Raw genomic sequence first — 19,206 nt, 5'->3', positions numbered from 1 at the left:
AAGCTGCAGACCTTTGTGGTCAGTGTTACAGCTCTTAAGGCAGAGCATCTGGAGTTGTTTCTTCCTCCCGGTGGGCTTGTGGTCTCGCTGGGCTCAGGAGTGAAGGTGCAGATCTTCGTGGTGAGTGTTACAGCTCATAAAAGCAGCGTGGACCCAAAGAGTGAGCAGTAGCAAGATTTATTGCAAAGAGCGAAAGAACAAAGCTTTCACAGTGTGGAAGGGGACCTGAGCGGATTGCCAATGCTGGCTCGGCAGCCTGCTTTTATTCTCTTATCTGGCCCCACCCACATCCTGCTGATTGGTAGAGCCCAGTGGCCTTTTTTGACAGCGCGCTGATTGGTGCGTTTACAATCCCTGAGCTAGATACAAAGGTTCTCCATGTCCCCAACAGATTAGTTAGATACAGAGTTTTGACACACAGGTTCTCCAAGGCCCCACCAGAGCAGCTAGATACAGAGTGTCGATTGGTGCACTACAAACCTTGAGCTAAACACAGGGTGCTGATTGGTGTGTTTACAATCCCTGAGCTAGACATAAAGACTCTCCACGTCCCCACCAGACTCAGGAGCCCAGCTGGCTTCACCTAGTGGATCCTGCACTGGGGCTGCAGGTGGAGCTGCCTGCCAGTCCCGCACCGTGTGCTCGCATTCCTCAGCCCTTGGGCGGTTGATGGGACTGGGCGCCGTGGAGCAGGGGGTGGTGCTCGTCGGGGAGGCTCTGGCCGCAGAGGAGCCCATGGAGGGGGTGGGAGGCTCAGGCATGGCGGGCTGCAGGTCCCGAGCCCTGCCCCATGGGAAGGCAGCTAAGGCCCGGCGAGAAATCGAGCGCAGCACCGGTGGGCTGGCACTGCTGGGGGACCCAGTACACCCTCTGCAGCCGCTGGCCCGGGTGCCAAGTCCCTCACTGCCCGGGGCCGGCAGGGCTGGCCGGCTGCTCCGAGTGCAGGCCTGCCAAGCCCATGCCCACCCGGAACTCCAGGTGGCCCGCAAGCACTGTACGCAGCCATGGTTCCTGCTCGCGCCTCTCCCTCCACACCTCCCTGCAAGCTGAGGAAGCCGGCTCTGGCCTTGGCCAGCCCAGAAAGGGGCTCCCACAGTGCAGCGGTGGGCTGAAGGGCTCCTCAGGGGCCGCCAAAGTGGGAGCCCAGGCAGAAGAGGCGCCGAGAGTGAGTGAGGGCTGTGAGGACTGCCAGCACGCTGTCACCTCTCACCATCGCTCCCAGCCTGGTTTGCTCTTGCTTTTCTTCTTTAAGATACTTCATTAGATTGTTTATGAGATTGTTTATTTCAGATGTTTTCTTATTGCTTGTTAATGTCATTTTCTTTTGGATTGAAGAACTCCCTTTAGCATTTCTTATAGGACAGGTCTGAGATTGATGAAATCCCTCAGCTTTTGTTTGTCTGCAAAGTCTTTATTTTCCTTCATGTTCAGAGGATATTTTCTCTAGATATACTATTCTAGGGTAACATTTTTTTCCTTCAGCACTTTAAACATGTCATGCCACTCTCCTGTCCTGTAAGGTTTCCACTGAGAAGTCTGCTGCCAGACGTATTGGAGTGCTATTATATGTTATGTGTTTATTTTTTTCTTTTGCTGCATTGGGATTCTTTCTTTGTCTTTGACCTTTGGGAGTTTGATTATTAAATGTCTTAAGGTAGTCTTATTTGGGTTAAATCTGCTTGGTATTCTATAACCTTCTTGTACTTGAGTATTGATAACTTTTTCTAGGTTTGAGATGTTCTCTGTAATTATCCTTTTAAATAAACTCTCCACCCTAATCTCTCTCTCTCTCTGTCTCTCCTCTTTAAGGCCAGTAACTACTAGATTTGCCTTTTTGAGGTTTTTGTAGATCTAGTAGGCATGCTTTATTCCTTTGTATTCTTTGTTATTTTGTCTCCCCTGACTGTGCATTTTTAAATGGTCAATTTGATTTTCCTTGGGAAGCATGCTCTTGAGAAGGTCACTGAAGTGCTCTATTTGACTGGCTTGTTTTCACACTAAATGGATCTTTTTTTTTTGTGCAATCACCCAATTAGGAGTTGAGAAAATGGGAAGCTCAATATATTTTTATTGAGCAAGGAAAGCATCTCATTACATCCTATTCATCACTATTATCAATGTTTCTAAATTATTTGCCTAATATGAAATAGTAAAAAAGTGTTATTTCCATGAGGCAGAATTTTGGTTTTGATTTGTCAAGCTGAGTGGTCACTGTAGCTGAGTGGTCATGTACAAGTGACTTAATTACTTTACCATGCAACTAAATACGCATAGTTATAAAATGAAATAATTGACAATTCCCAAATGGCCTTTTGATGATCCTATCAGTTGAAATAAATCCAATTATCACATATATGTTGCTTGTTTTGTGCGAACTACTGTTCATGAGGATGTGGGGGAAAATGTGACTTCATAAGCCCTGCTATGCTCCAGAAACATAGTTTTAAGAAGTGAGGTGGAGACAAGAGATTTGGTTGGTAAGCAGTAGGAGACATGGTGAGAAGGTAATCTAAGGCCTGACTGTGGAAAGCTTTGAATACAATTTTTTACTTTCTGTAAGCCATGGGGACCTGTGCAGCTTTTGAGCAGGGACATTTCGTGATTCAAGCATGGGTTGTGAGGATGGGGAGAAACTGGAGAGAGCAGCAGAGGCCTGGAGGTTCATGGACAGCCTAGGTACAAAGGGGGGAGCTCTTGTTTTAAGAGGAGACAGGGATTCTGCAGATGCAAGAGATATTTCAATTGAAGCACAACTAGGATTCAATAATAATTATCGCTTAGTTAGAGAAAGACCGTCAGAACTCCTAAGAACAAGGAGAGAGTTGTATGTGAAGAGAAATACTTCCTTGTTAAAACTTTGGAAACACTGTTTGAATGTATCATTTGGAAATTCAGAAGGTTATTGGAGGGAATAAACATTGTGTTATTTATTTGGGTCCAGTAACATATGTAATGGGAGCTTTATAAACATGAATTTAAACAATAAGATACATTTGGTGCTGAAAAATCCATGCTTGTCAATGTCCTTACTTTTAATTGTCTTTGGTAAAAAGTATTGTTATTGATAAGGTAATTTAACTGGTTCTTTTATTTTTGAGTGCCTAATTTGTATCCAGTTGAAAATTAAGAACCTGATGCAAATTAGATGTCAGGAAAGCAATAGCTTTTTAATGTGTTCTCTAATCATATGCTACAGTAACAATGATAAAGGACTTCACTTACATAGTAAGGCACTTATTAGATATTGAATTAAGATTCATTTTAAAAATAATATTACCACTATGAATTATCCTCCTATTTTAAATTCTGGGCATTCTACTATAATAATTGGTATGGATTCATGATACATTAATAACCTCCTGCTTAAAACCAGGATATATTTTAAGCCAAATGTTATTATTAATGTATTACTTAAGTGTATTATTTTGTGCTGACATTCTTAACTAGCTATATGTGAAATATGGTAAAATAGAGCCAAGAACTACATCCACTATTCAAAATCTACATCACAAAAGTGGATTGGAATATGTTGAAAACTGAACTGTCTAAATATGCTTTTACTAGAATATATATCCGTAGGTAATGATTTTTAAAATGATTAATGGTTTATTCATTATGTTATTTGATAACTTGGTAAATTCCTGGTCAAATAAAAATGACTTTTATATTTTATATACATAGTAACTGTCCAGGTTTGGACAATTACATATTAATAAATATTTACAAATATATAATATACATTAACATATTATACATTTGGACAATTGTCTAGGTTTGGACAGTTATATATTAACTGTCCATGTTTGGTTGAATCTGCAGATGCAGAATCCAGGGATACTGAGGATTGACTGTATTATTAAAAGACTCAATTATACAAATTTACAATGTGTGCTATAGAAAATGCCTTAATTTTAAGGCTACTATATGTATGCATATATGAGGTGCATCCTATTTTTTGCTCTTTTTTGTATTTTAAAATAAACCATGTTATTTTCTGTTATCTTCCTTATACTTCTGGAATCAATTTTCATAACTCTAGGGATACCAATGTACCAGAAATATCTTGGAGTGTTTTAAACTGTGTCATTGTATACTCAAATACCCTGTGGACATTGTTGTTGATTGAAATAAGTTATTGGAATTGGAAGAGCCAAGTGTATTGGGCTCCATTTGATTGAGCTCCTAGGAATGTAGCAAAGTAGATCGTATATGAATGATTTGCTTTGAGCCACAAGTTGACATTATAAACACTTACAGTGATATATAATCCTGGAAGAAAGCACTATATCCATTATGGTTACTTCTAGAAGTACAGCTTCCTTTCTCCTTGACATGAAATCTATCCAGGCTTAATAGATGATGATGAATGTGGAGGCTGGCTGAAAGACATTAATTATTTCAATAATAATATTATTTGGAACAAAGAACTGGGTTTAAATTTTTGGAATTCTTTAATGGAAACATTTTCATGTGGAAAAGAGAGTGACATTATATTATATATCTGATATTTATGATAATGATTAGCATTCAATTTTCTTTTTAGGATTCATATACAGTCATCTCTCAGTATCTGTGGGGGATTTGTTCCAGGAACTTCTATGAATGCTAAAATCCAGGGATGCTCATGTCCCTCATACAAAATGGCATAGTATTTTCATATAGCCTATGCATACTCTTCAATATACTTTAAATCATCTCTAGATTGCTTACAAAACCTAACACAATATACACACTTTGTAAATTATTGTTATACTTTATTGTTTTTTACTTTTATTATTTTTTAAAGTATCTTCTGTTCATGTTTGGCTGAATCTGCAGATGCAGAACCCAGGAATATTAAGGGCCAACTATATCATTAAAAGACTTACACAAATTTGAATTTCGTGCTATAGAAAATGCCTTTATTTTAAGGCTACCTTTTATTTTCATTTTTATGCTTTTCCCATAAGTATAATATATATTTATATTGTTTTACTTATATTATTTTGTTTTTTCAAATTTCCATATAATAGGTCAAACAATTTTCTTTTTAAAAACTGTCTTGGAGAAGGACCCCAAGTTGTATTAAACAACTTATGTTTTTTATTACGTTTTCAATTATGTTGGTCATGAGCTAGCTCAGTGTACTCTGACTAGGAACCCATCTAAAGGCTATTATATCTGTCTTTATCTCAAATTAAAGATGTTTGATTTTTGTGCCCTACTTCAGCTTTTACTTTGACTTCTGAAAAGGCAGTAATTTTTTCTGTGAAGAACTAAGGTACCACCAGGCATAAAACTGGGACAGAAAATACTGTCCAAGTTTTATGACTGGTGGTACCTTAGTTCTTTTCTAAGACCCATCTTAAATATCAGTTCTTTCCTAAACCTATCATTCATTTAGCTAACGTAATTCTTCAACATCCTTCGGCCAATCTGGGTGACTGGGTAAATTAAATGTTCCTTGCTCAAATCATTATTTTATTTATTGTCATTCTTTTTAAATGTGTACTTTAAAAAACCTTTTAATTGTAGCAAGTATGGTTTACTAATTTTATTCTACTTAAATGGAAATGTCTCAAAAAATTCTTTAAAAACATTATTGCCAGTAAGCTGCATAATAGTTCATCGCATGACATGTCAGTTTCATTGTTGACATAATATATTGTGTTTTTTTTAGTTGATTCTCTTGCTTTTAGGGAAATACATAGGCATATTATCTGCAAATTCTGACCAGTTTATCCACCTTTTATAATATTTGAAAATCTTATTCATGTTTTATATGTTATTGCATTACCTGTATCTTCAGATCTGAATAAAACACTAGTCATAAAAGACATTCTTTTTTCATGATTTTAATGTTATTGGGTTAATGTTTTAGCATTGCGAACTTTTTTTTTTTTTTGAGACAGAGTCTTATTCTGTTGCCCAGGCTGGAGTGCAATGGCGTGATCTTGGCTCACTGCAACATCTGCCTCCCAGGTTCAAGCAATTCTCATGCCTCAGCCTCCCAAGTAGCTGAGATTACAGGTGTGCACCACCACGCCTGGCTAATTTTTTGTATTTTGAGTAGAGATGAGGTTTTGTCATGTTGCCCAGGCTGGTCTCAAACTCCTGAACCCAGGCAGTCTGCCCATCTTGGCCTCTCACAGTGCTCAGTTTACAGGGGCATTACCAATTTATAACACAACTACTTATATTACAGAATTACCTATTTATATTACTATGTTTAGATGTTATAAATAGGAATATATCAATATTAATTTCTTGATTTTGACATATTTTGTATCTATGTCCAAAGAGAAATTGGTTTATAGTACCATTTTCTAAATTTTGTCCTGCAGTCATTCATTTCACTATGTTATAGAACATTAATAATATTATGCGAATACAAAGCATTTTACAGTAAGGAAGGTTTGGAAGCACTGATCTATATACCCTTGGAGATTCATAACCCTCATTATTTTATTATAGATTCAGAAATTCTATAGTGCAACAGCAACAAATACCTTTAAAAGCAAATTTCCCCAATTCTTCTTAGCAGAGAACATATTTTTACTTGATGCAGATGTTATTATATAAAAACTGCTTTGATTAAAATTTAGGAAATGGTGTTGGTTTTAAGCAACACCTTGGTCAAATTTTTTAGTGAAAATTATAATATTTTTGCATAAAACGAGATAGCTTTCACTTTTTTAGTATTGCTGAACACATTTTTTCTTATCATTGAGAGTATATTCCATAATGGTCTGAAAGAATTCACAACTTAAAGAATAGCCTGGCTATGGAACAGATTGTGTAAGTTGGCATGATATTTTACATTTCTTCTCTTCAGGCATTCTACTGCTTGAATAAATTGGAGAAATTGAAATTTGTTTCAAATGATTCATTTCATTCAAATGTTCACATTTACCTGCTTGTTTATAATTTGAAAATGGCCTCTATTCAGTAATGGTTTTATTCTTCATTTTGATGTTAGTTTTGTTTTTCATTCTTTTTTAGTCAGTGAAAATTACACTTACAAAAGGGTTTGAGTATGGTGTAGAGAAGTTTTTCAGATCAACTTAGTAACTGTTAGCTTCTGTTTTACTAGTCGTATTTTTTGCTGCTATATTTACTAAATATTCTTTTTGGTTAGGCTTATTTTATTTTTCTCTTTTTGATTTCAGTGCCTCATATATTACATTTTAGTCTTTGATTTTTGGCCTTTTTGGAATTTTATTTTGGGTATTTATTATTTGCTAGTAAGTAGAGTTTTCTATTTTAACTCCATCTGAGTATCTTTTCCGGTTGGTAGCCATGTTTAAATCATTTGCATTTATTGGCACAACTCAATTTCTTGGTTATTTATTTATATTTTATGCTTTCTGTGGTTTAATTTTTTATCCATTCTTATTTTTTGCATAGACTTTTTGCTGTTGTTAACTGTTATCCAATTACCTATTGCTAAATAACAAACTACCATAAACCTTGTGGAGTGAAGCAAATTTTTTTTTCATTATATCTCATATTTCTGGGTGTTGACTAGGCTCATCTAGGCCTTTATTGCTTTGGGTATTCATGAGTTTGCTGTCAGACAGTGGTTGTGGCTAGAGAGTTCTCAGATGCCTCTTCATGTGTCAGAAAAGTCATGGAGGATGTTATGTGAACAGCAGTGAAGTTTTCAGCCAGAACACCTACATGTGATCTCTCCGTGTGCCCTAGGCTTTTCAACAGCTTAGTGCTTGGTTCCGAGAACAAATGTTTCGAGAGAGGCAGGCAGAACTTGACAGTATTGCCTTCTGTGACCAAGCACTGGAGGCCACATGTGTCAGTTCTGCCTTCTTCTATTCATGAGGCAATCACAAAGACTCTCCAGGTTTTAGAAGAGCACGTGGGATGGAAAATGTCGTGGTCATTTTGGGAAATACAGTCTACCATGATAAGCATTGTTACCAGTGGTTACAAAGACTCATCAGATACATACTTAAATATATAAGTATATTATTTGTCTATAAAATATATTAAATATATATAGACAAATATATTATTTGTCTATAAAAGTGAGTAAAACCCACTATTTTTGTCTTTTTGGAATATTGAAATGGGAGGAGTTTTCCCTTATTCCCCTCGCAGGGCGTGCCATGGGGGTGTGGCTCGTTTCTTCTGTGCCCCACGCGCAAACCTCTGGGAGGAACATGTGGACGGGCAGGTGGCAGGGCTCTGCCCCACGGCAGCATCTAGAGTCCAGTGTTTACAGCTCCCAAAGCCCCAGTGGGCAGGTGTTACAGTGGGCTCTTTCAGTTTTACTGTCTGTAAGTGGTTTGTGTTAATCAGCTCAGTTAGACCTTCTGCCTTAAAGCAAGGACAGAGGGCTTTCTGTATCCTGGGTTCTTGCCCTTGTGTACTGGAAAAATCGGGTCACATAAGGGCTTGGAGAATGAGTGCAAGGTTTTATTGAGTGGTGGAAGTAGCTCTCAGCCGATGGATGTGGAGCCAGCATGGGGATGGAGTGGGAAGGTGTTCTTCTCCTGGAGTCCGGCTGCTCAGCTGCCGGGCTCTCCTCCCATGGCCCTTAGCCGAACTCCCCTCGGCGTCCGCATTGTTCCGCCATCAATGACCTGCTGGCCTCTGTTGGTGTGTTCTTCTGCTGGTGTGTTCTTCTTGACGTCTGGCTACTTGTGTGCGTGCCCAATAGGGTCTTGGGTTTTTTTTAGACACAGAATGGGAGCGTGATGGGCCACAGTGGTCTTGGAAAATGCAACATTTGGGCACGAAAACAGGAGTGCTTGTCCTCACTTAGGTCCATGGGCACAGGCCCGAGGGTGGAGCCCTCGCCAGGGATCCTGCCCTTATCTACCCAGCACTTCCCTGCTCCCCCAACTCCTGTATCAATATCAAGGATTTTTACTGATTTTTAAATTTCTCCTTTTTTATTTATGTAATTTAAAGTGATAAAAACATTTACCAGTTAAAAAACATTGAGGATAGCTATCAAAAAATGTGAAGCAGTGATATAACTCTGTAAAACGTGTTTAGTTTAGATTTCTTCTTTTTTTGAGACAGAGTCTCGCTCTATTGCCCAGGCTGAAGTGCAGTGGCGCGATCTCGGCTCACTGCAAGCTCCACCCCGTGGGTTCACGCCATTCTCTGGCCTCAGCCTCCCGCGTGGCTGGGACTACAGGCGCCCGCCACCATGCCCGGCTAATTTTTTGTATTTTTAGTATAGACGGGGCTTCACTGTGTTAGCCAGGATGGTCTCGATCTCTTGACCTTATCATCTGCCCGCCTCAGCCTCCCAAAGTGCTGGGATTACAGGCGTGAGCCACCACGACCGGCCTAGATTTATTTCTTTACAGGTTGAGTATCCCTTATCAGAAATGCTTGGGACCAGAAATGTTTAGGATTTGGGATTTTTTTTTTGAATATTTGCATCATATTATACTTACCAGTTGAGCATCTGTGATCCACAAATCCAAAATGCTCCAATCAGCATTTCCTTTGAGCATGACCTTTGAATGTTATGCTGGCACTCAAAAAGTTTAGAATTTTGGAACATTTTGGATTTCAGCTTTTCAAATTAGGAATGCCAGTCTGTATTTAACTGATTTTAGTCCTTGGCAATTTATTCATTCTTTTTAATCTTTTGTTTTGTTTTGTTTGTTTGTTTGTTTTGTTTCTTTTCTTTCTTTTTTTTTTGTTTTTGTTTTTGTTTTTTTGAGATGGAGTCTCGCTCTGTCACCCAGGCTGGAGTGCAATGGTGCGATCTCGGCTCGCTGCAACCTCCATCTCCCGGGTTCCAGTGATTCTCCTGCCTCAGTCTCCTGAGTAGCTGGGGCTACAGGTGTGCAGAACCACGCCTGGCTAATTTTTGCATTTTTAGTAGGTACGTGGTTTCACCACGTTGGCCAGGCCGGTTTCGAACTTCTGACCTCAAGTGATCCACCCGCCTCGGCCTCCCAAAGTGCTGGGATTACAGGCGTGAGTCACTGTGCCCTGCTTTAATCTTTTATTATTCTGGCATAGCTCATTCATTGAATTATTTAGAAGACTTGCATAGTTCCTGCATTTTCTAAGTCCTTGCCTATCTTTGAGTGCTCTGTGTTGCTTTTTATACAACCATACTCCAAGCTGGCTATTGAGAAAGCATGTGAGCCACAGTGTTTTCCTTTTAGAGACACATACCTTGCCTGCTGGTTGGTGTGGTCACTCATTGTGAGAGTGAGTCCTCTGTCTTTCATTGCGATTGGTGCATTCTAAAGGCCATTGGCTTGCAGGGAGGAAAGAGATGCCACACTTGGTAGTATTGTTCTGAGGACTCTTCCCCTATCTTGCTCCAGTTGATGATGTGACAATGTGTCCTTCCACTTGCCTCCTAGACATTCTAGACTTTCAGAGGACATTTCCTTCTTCAATCTCATTCAATCTGCTCTAGGTCTAGAGCACCTTCTTTATTGGTTCTGGTATGTGAAGTAGTCTCATCGTTATTTTCTAGACCATATACAGCCCCCAGTCTCAATTTGGGAAAACTTGTTATTTCACTGGAGATTTGATGAGATGGAGCTATATACTTGTGACCACATAGTCATCTTTTTTCATAAATCTCTATTTTTGTTTTTGTTTTTTTTGAGTTAAGACTGATGAAATTCCTGGTCTGTTGAGCAATTCGATATCATGAGAAATGTGACTATTTTAGAGTAAAAAGCAGTTAAGAGGTATGGCAACTAGAAACAACATGTGATACCACATTGGATTTGGACTCAGAAAAATAAGCAGTAGGGGAAATTTCAGGGCAAATTTGAGTAAGACTGGTTATTAGATTACATTAAAAAACTCATTAAAATGGAGATATGGACATCTTAACTGAAGAGAAAATTACAAACTAGGTATTGCATTATCTTATTTTGAAAAAATGCATATTAATGTGAGTATTTATTGGGCATGACACACTAAGAGGTAATAGTGATGGGGAGAATATAATTGTTTTATTTTCTACCCTTTATATTTGTCTACTCTCTACAATGCAAATATACAACTTCGTTAATAATAAAATACCAGTTTCATTTTTTAAAATAGGAATTATACACTTCATTAAGTTCATGGGCTAAGGTAAAACCCCTTGATGAAAGTTAAGAAATTACTTTTCCTCAAGAGGGAAGAAGATATGAAGACAAACTTTGATCCTTACCTGATAAAAAATGAGTTGGATTACTGAGAAAATCAAACTAGATGTCTTCTTTATGGGAGAATGTGTTAGATTTTATTTCCCTGTTATTCACTTTCTGTATATGTCAAGGAAGTCCTTAGAAAACCAAGAGATTGTTAATAAAATAATCCTTTTTTCGGTGTTTGACTACAATCTCTGCTTATGTCAGTAGCCATCACATCCATATAAGCAGGAGCCATGTTGTGGTGGCTATGGCTGTCACAAAGCCTTAGCTTCTCTGTAGCAACGTTTGATTATAGAGACTCATGTCCTTTGTTACAAGTGCTAATGAAAATAATAAAAGCTTCACAGGTTTCAGGTCCATCTGCCTTGAACGTGTTCTTGGCAAATTACATGTTCTGAGCTGGTGGTTGAGACACAACAATAATAAAGTAATGTGATTATCAGTGGAGGAATTTCACAGGCTTCCACAAATTAACAACAAAGTATGCTTAGTGATGGAAGGTGATCCCAACATTCAGCACTTGGAGAAATTAAGACACTTCAAGAATTAACCCGAAGTCTAAAATATTCTATTAATTGGGAATAAATTCCTTACAGTGGTTAAATGTATTCAATCACTTTATTTATCATTTATTTATCTATTCATTTATTCAAGAAATATTTTTCAGTCAGCACTGAATTATGCATTAAGAAATTACTGTCAACAAAAATAAGTTCATGGCCACAGATGATTACAATGCACTATTCATGCCATAAATAGCTATTTACTCAACAAATATTTATTGCATGCTCCCTATGTTTCAAATACTATAATGGTCACTGAGAATACAGTATTAAAAAACAGATATGGTCCGTGTTCTCATACTAACTATATTCTGGTTAGGGAAGAGATACTTTAAAGTATTAATCTTGTAAGAAAATATTATTATTAATAGCAGAATTACTCCATCCAATTGTGGGGCCTGAGGCAGGACTGCAAATGGAGACCATATTCCCATACACGTAAAGAGCTAAAGTTATCAATCAGACTCACAAACTGTTGACTGAAATGTATTCTTTCCTACGCTGACAAATAAGCATTCATCATAACAATTTGTAAAATATTCATTAAACTATAAGATTTTTATGACTAAAATTTAGCAAAGTACTAAAGGTGACTGAATCTAGTTATCATTGCTTATTTTTTTCACATTCTGTTAATGGGTCAGTTATCTTGTGTTCATAATATGATTAAAAAATTCATAGTTTATAAACAATTATATCATTACTCCTTTGAATTTACTTTTTCTGCTTTCATTTTAGCAAAATCACTAATTAAGCTAATATAAAAAGTCACATAAATCATATTTTATTGGCAGCAATGATCTAAAGAATTCAGAAATAAAATGTAATTGGATTCAAATTGTATAAAATTTAAGTGTCATAAAAATATGTCAAAGCAAATTTTAAAAGTTGAAAAACAAATTATTTATATAATATACTAAATCATTACTTTTCTAAAATTCAAAATTACCTATTGCAATAAAAGGGAGAATACTAGTTATAATTCTATTGAAATTATTTTAAGAATTTCATTATATTTTATATAAATATAAAATATATTCATTTTAGTTTTATAATATTTATATCTGTATTATATTTTACATATATATAAACAATATAATTCTGGTATTCATTGTTGAATCACTGTAGGATCCTGATTCTCATGTTCTTTCTAGACCTATTCATATTTAAATTTAAGACAAAAATACAGCTTTTAATATTACGAAATATTTCTTAGTTGTCATGTGCAACTATTGCATATAATTTGCTGTATTGTGAGTATTTATGGAACCACAAATGAGACCATGAAGTAGGAAAATGGGCACTTAGCACTTTGGAGAAATTATGTTTTATTATGTAAGTATCTACTGCATCCATATTCTCTGAGAAGGAGGATTTGACAAGTTAATTAATGTGTCTTTTTTATACCGAAAGCGCAGAAATGTTAATCTCTGCTGTTGGTAGTGGCACGAACTGAAAACTCTTGCACCAATTGGACAAAATGTAGCCTTTGCTTTGAAAACAAAGGTAAATGATTGTTGAAATATGTTTCTTTGAGCCTAAATGTAGGCAGTCTCAAGGGGAGATAAGAGTTATAGGCTGTGTCAATGGCTGGCAAATTTTTCTGTCATGGGCCAAATAGTTTTGTCTTTCTGGGCCGTTTGTAACAAATACCCAACTCTCTCATTGTAGTGCAAAAGCAACTGTAGACTATGTATAAATGAATGAGCATAGCTGTGTTTCAATAAAGCTGTTGTGATTTGTCTGTGTCCCCACCCAAATCTCATCCTGAATTGTAGCTCCCATAATTCCCACATGTTGTGGGAGGGACCCAGTGGGAGATAATTGAATCATAGGGGCAGTTATACTGTCCTCGTGGTAGTGAATAAGTCTCATAAGATGTGATGGTTTTATAAGGGATTTCCCTTTTCCCTTGGCTCTCATTCTATCTTGGCTGCTGTCAGGTAAGACGTGCCTTTCACTTTCTGCCATGATTGTGAGGCCTCCCCAGCCACATGGAACTGTGAGTCCATTAAACCTCTTTTTCCTTATCAATTACCCAGTCTCGGGTATGTATTTATCAGCAGTGTGAAAATAGATTAATACAAAAGCTTTATTTGCAAAAATAGGCAGGCTGGGTCTGGCCCAAAGAGCTGTGGTTTGCCACCCCCTGTGTTGTGCTACGCCCCCACTGAACATTGAATCTCAAGTGGCAGAAGTACCCATGTCTCCTTTAATAAATGTATCATGGGTGTGGTATTAATATGCTGAAGTTTCAGGTGCAGAACAGAGGCCTGACTGCCCAGTTCTAAGGGATGATTTGTTAATAGAACAGGGTAAAGAGTTTAGATTTTATTCCAAGTAGGATAACAAGCCTTTGAATGGTGTTCAGCAGGAATATGATATACTCTTAGTTATGTTTTAAAAAGATCCCACTGCCTTATGTTTGGAGAACAAAGAAAGTACTATGAAAGCACAACAAAGAGACAGAGATTAATCCCTCTAGAGGAAAGCAATAAACGTTTCACAGAGCAGATGAAATTTATTTGAGTCATAAAGGTTAAGTCAAGGAAAGGCATGTCGGGCACAGGGAATAGTATGTGTATAAGCAGACAATCAAAAGAGCCTCAGCATGTATTGGAGATGATTTTAAAAATTCAAACTGACTAGAAAAACATGTGCATGAGGCATGTGGCAGGAAATAAGACTGAAAAACTAGGTTGGATTTTTGTATGCTACAAATGGGGCATTGAACTGTGAGAAACAATTAAGGAACTGGCTAAGTCTTTAAGTGGGTATGGTGAGATTTTATTTATAGTTAGAAATAACTGTATTTCTCCATGGGACTGGAGAGTGGATAAAGGACTGGAATGTGAGACATGGATACCTGGTTGTACAGTGATTCAAAAAGATGGGTGATGAAAATCAGAAATGAAGGCATGGCTGTGGGAACACAAAGCAGGAGTGATAGTTTCAGAGGATTCTTTGGCAATAATACGAGATTTGATTAATGGTTTCATATTGGGGATGAATAAAAGGAGGGATGACTCTGATAACTACCTAGAAAATGTGGAAGCAGTGACACCTTGCTCTGTGGTGGGAGGAGAGGTAGAAAAGGAGAGAAACATAATGACTTGTGTTTTGGACACCCTAAGTTGAATTTGAGTTTAGACATCCAGATGCAATGTATAGTAGAAAGTTGAAGGATGTAGCAATACTTGGTATCAGCAGAGGGTGGATAGTAGCTGATGCCACAAAGAGTCTCAGAAAACCCAGGGAAATTCCAAACACCTGACTCTGTAATTAAAATTGACATTAACATTAACCAATGGGGAACAGACTGAGAAGAGGTTAAGAAAACGGACTCTTTCTAATCCTGACAGTAATTCTGTGGCTAAGTATGCTTCATTCATTGTCTTATAGGGGAGGTGGCCAAACAGTGGTATGGGACTATCTTCCTCACATTACAAAATAACTTTAGTAAAGTGTAATTTACATGTATAGTCTAAACATTATGTCCACTATAAAAGAGGAGATAAAATTCTAGGAGAGAACTCCTCTAAATATATTGATTTTTTAAAAGCACTGTTTGTGATACATTGTGCCACATCAAAAAGTGTGAGAAAAAATTAATCAAGATCATAGTTAACTATTATTTCTCAAAATATAATATTTCTTAAGTTACATTTTTAAAAAGTGACTCAGTATTCTCTCACATCAGTGATGACAGATTGGTTTTCTCTGCCTCAAATTTATCCCATTCTGTCTTGTCTTGTTCCTAAGGATGCTGCAAAATCTATAAGTAAATGTCCATAGCTATGGTGACATGTGTATCAACCAAGAAATAAATATTGCTTACCTGCCTGCAATATAAAGGAATTTGAGAAGCAAAATCTCCTTCACTCATTGATTTAAAACTAGTTGAGTGAGTACTATGTGCCAGGAACTGTGTTAAATGTGAAAGATAAAATGATGAAACCCTTTACCAGAACTTACAGTTCAGTAAAAACAAAAGAAACAGAACACAAATGAAGTAGAACTTAAATTCTATTCACTTTTTATATAATGATATAATCATTCCAAAATCCCAGCTGTGCAAAGTACAAGTTCTAAACCATTATATGTGTTTATTAACTTCTCTGGTTTTTCCTCTGGGAAACTGACATAATTTTTGTCTACCCCAGAGCTTCTGTGAGACTTAAACATTTATAAAGCAGTAAGCAAATATCTAACACTTAGAAAGCTTTCTTATTTTCTTGATGTAGGCATTTATTGCTATACATTTACTTCTTAAAACTGCTTTTACTATACCCCATACATTTTCATAAGTTGTGTTTACATTTTTGTTTATCTCAAGACATTTTTAAATTTTGCTTTTAATTTGTTCTTTAATCGATCGGTTGTTCAGGAGCATGTTGTTTAATTTCCATATGTTTGTGAATTTTCTGAATTTTCTTTTGTTATTTGAAATAATTTCTCTATTTTGGTTTCCATTTGCAAGGAATCCTTTTTTCCATCCCTTAACTTTCAGTCCATGTGTTTCCTTAAAGGTGAAGTTAGTCTCTTGTAGGCAGCATATTGTTGGATCATGTTCTGTTTCGTTTTCCTTATTCCTTCAGCCACTCTATGTCTTTTGATTGGAGAATTTAATCTCTTTATATTTAAGGTAATTATTGATATGTAAATACCACTGCTATTTTGTTAATTGTCTTATTGTTTTATAGATCCTTGGTTCCTTTCTTGCTATCTTCCTTTGTGATTAGGTGATTTTCTCTAGTGTTTTGCCAAGATTCCTTACTGTTTATCTTTTGTGCATCTACTATTGGTTTTTGCTTTGTGGTTACCATGAGGCTTTTTGATGTTACAATTTACATCTTTTTATATTGTACATCAGTTAACATATTATTCTAGCTCTTGGTATTTTTAATACTTGTCTTTTAGTCATCACACTAAAGACATAAGTGATGTACACACCACTATTACAGTATTAGAGTACTCCAAATTAACTGTCTGCTTACTTTTATTTATGAGTTCTGTACTTTCAGATGTTTTTGTGTTACTCATTAGCATTTTCTTTCAGCTTGAGAAACTCCCTTTACTATTTCTTGTAAAACAGGTCTGGTGATTATGAACTTCCTTCAACTTTTGTTTGTCTGAAAAACTCTGCTTCTCTTCATTTCTGAAGCACATATTTGCTGGATATGGTATTCTTGGTTGACAATTTTTTTTTCTTCACCACTTCAAATCTATCATTTCACTTTCTCCTGGCCTATAAGGTTTCTGATGAAAAATTCACTGCTGCCTTATTGAAATTCTCTAATACATGATTTGTTTTTTTTTTTCTCATTACTTTTAGTATCCTCTCTGTCTTTGAAAAATTGGTTACAATTTTTCAATTTTTCAAAAATTTTCAAAAATCCAATTTTTGAAAAATCGGTTACAATATGTCTTGGTATAGTCTTGTTTAGATTGAATCTGTTGACCTTCTCGTACCTGGATATTTATATTTTTCCTGGATTTGGAAAGTTTTTGCTATTTTTTAAAAATAAACTTTCCAGCTTTTTATCACTCTCTTTTCTTAACTGCCAGGACTCAAACATTTGCTCTATTGATGTTGACCTATGAATCCTGTAAGCTTCCTTTATTCCTTTTTGTTGTTTTTCTTTTCTGATTATATATTTTCAAATAACCTGTCTTTGAGTATATAGATATTATCTTCTGAATACAGATAAATTCTTATGTTGATGCCCTCTATTTCATTTTCATTTCATTAATTGTATTTTTCAGCTCCAGAATTGGATTAATTTTTAAAATAATTTTAATCTGTTAAACTTTTTGTGTTGGTAATTCATTGTTTTCCTGATTAACTGAATTGTTTCTCTATTTTCTTGAAGTTCATTGAGCTTCCTTAAAACAATTATTGTGAATTTTTTAAAGCATTTAATATATCTCCATTTCTTTGTGTCAGCTACTAAGAGATTATTATGTTCTTTTGGTGGTGTTATGTCTCTGGTTTTTCAAGCTTCTTATTGACATTGATGTGTATGTATTTGGTGGAGTATTCACCACTTTCAGACTCTACTGGCTAGTCTTGCTGTGGAAAGACCTTCCTTTATGGGAGAGAGGGGATGTGAGAATGCTTGCTGGTTGTGGTGCAGCAGTTCTGACACCAGTAAGGGTGCCGCTGTGTAGTGTTTGTGTAGCTCTATCAGCTAAAGTCAGAGTTGGCAAAGGTTGCAGGGATCCTCAGCAGCCAACACTGTGCTATCCATAGTGGTAGTGAGCACTGGTAGGGTATTTGGTGGTGAGGGCTGCCAAAGTCCTCCTGATCCCTTTTCTCACAGTGGGGAAGTTATGGCTCAGCAGGTCCTTTGGGGCACTGGGTCTGGCTTGTGGGTTCACTTGAAGTGGCAGTGGCAGTGGTGTCTGATTTGTGGTTCCTGTGGATCTGAGGCCTGAAGTACAGGCATGCACAGAGTTTCTGTGGCTCTGGGATCCGGGAAAGTAATGGCAATGATGCTCAGGGTACAGGCACTCCCCACTACCATTCTGGTAACATAGTGTGAGACATGGATACTTGTGGAGCAGCAAAGAGATCTGGAAATGAGATCACAGATGGGTGAGAGTTAAATGTTGGGGTAGGGCCTAGCTCTCTATAGCAGCTGAGCCAGTGCCTGGAACATGGGCACATGTGATGAGATGTTTCACACTGTGGGCCCCAGAGCTAAGTCCTCACTCCGTGTGCCTGAGACATGAGTGGGCTTAACGCAGCCACCAAGCCTGGGCCTGTAATGTGGGCACTTGCATATTGACCACAGCTCTGAGACTGAGATATATGGTGGTTTGGGAGATGTGGTAGCTAATTTCCTGAAGCAACTTAATACAGCTGTGCAGCCATACCTGTCTCTGGTGTTCCCCATCAAGAATGGCTGTTGGTTACCTCAGTGGCAAGATATGCCAGTAACCTCTGCAGATTAGACCATGGGCTGATATTGATAGGTCCACCTTTCTTCTTTGGTCCTAGTGTCTCCTGGTGTCTCAGGTATGCTGATCCCACCAGTGATCCTTTCTGTATCAATATTCTATGTATTTTTTTCTCTCTACTGTATTGCTGCCAATTTTTTCATGAGCCCTTGAGCCTTCCTTGGGTTTATCTGATTTGTGAGTAGCTATCTGCGCTTTTTCTTTTTGTGTGTGTGGGATGAAGTCTTGTCTCTTACTCTACCATATTTGTGACATCATCTTGGTGACTTGGTGTAGTCCACTATTTACATTGAGTCTTAAGGAATCTGTAGATTTATTAATTAATTTTATTTCTCAATCCTCATTATTAGACAGAACATCAGCTTATTCCTAAGAAATATATGGGCATCTTGAAAGCTATCAGTTGTTGGATGTTTATAGGGTGCCAGGTGTTCAATGTTTGTAGTTGGTACAAGTTCTACAATGATCTGTAAAAGTTCGTGGTTATGGTGATGGAAGAGATGATGACCATAAAGTGTGACTCCAAAACTATATAGTTTTGTTTCTTTGCT

General features: G+C 37.1%; 1 protein-coding gene and 1 long non-coding RNA gene across 2 annotated transcripts in view; one reads left to right on the top strand and one right to left on the bottom strand.

Moving 5' to 3' along the window:
* LOC129136863 (uncharacterized) overlaps nt 1-10,280 on the bottom strand; it is a 37,086-nt gene extending 26,806 nt beyond the window's left edge. The window contains exons 1-2 of the long non-coding RNA XR_010150550.1: nt 10,144-10,280; nt 4,256-4,379 (exon numbers count right to left, since the gene is read on the bottom strand). This is a non-coding gene — a long non-coding RNA (uncharacterized LOC129136863). The remainder of the gene's footprint in view (nt 1-4,255; nt 4,380-10,143) is intronic.
* The window catches only part of FGF14 (fibroblast growth factor 14), a 693,562-nt gene that overhangs the window by 331,695 nt on the left and 342,661 nt on the right, over nt 1-19,206 (top strand). The gene's annotated exons all lie outside the window — the stretch shown is intronic.

The sequence above is a fragment of the Pan troglodytes genome, chromosome 14 (assembly GCF_028858775.2).
Source record: "Pan troglodytes isolate AG18354 chromosome 14, NHGRI_mPanTro3-v2.0_pri, whole genome shotgun sequence".
NCBI classification, from domain to species: Eukaryota; Metazoa; Chordata; class Mammalia; order Primates; family Hominidae; genus Pan; species Pan troglodytes.
The sequence above is the reverse complement of the archived record's forward strand: the minus strand, read 5'-3'. Positions and strand labels throughout refer to the sequence as shown.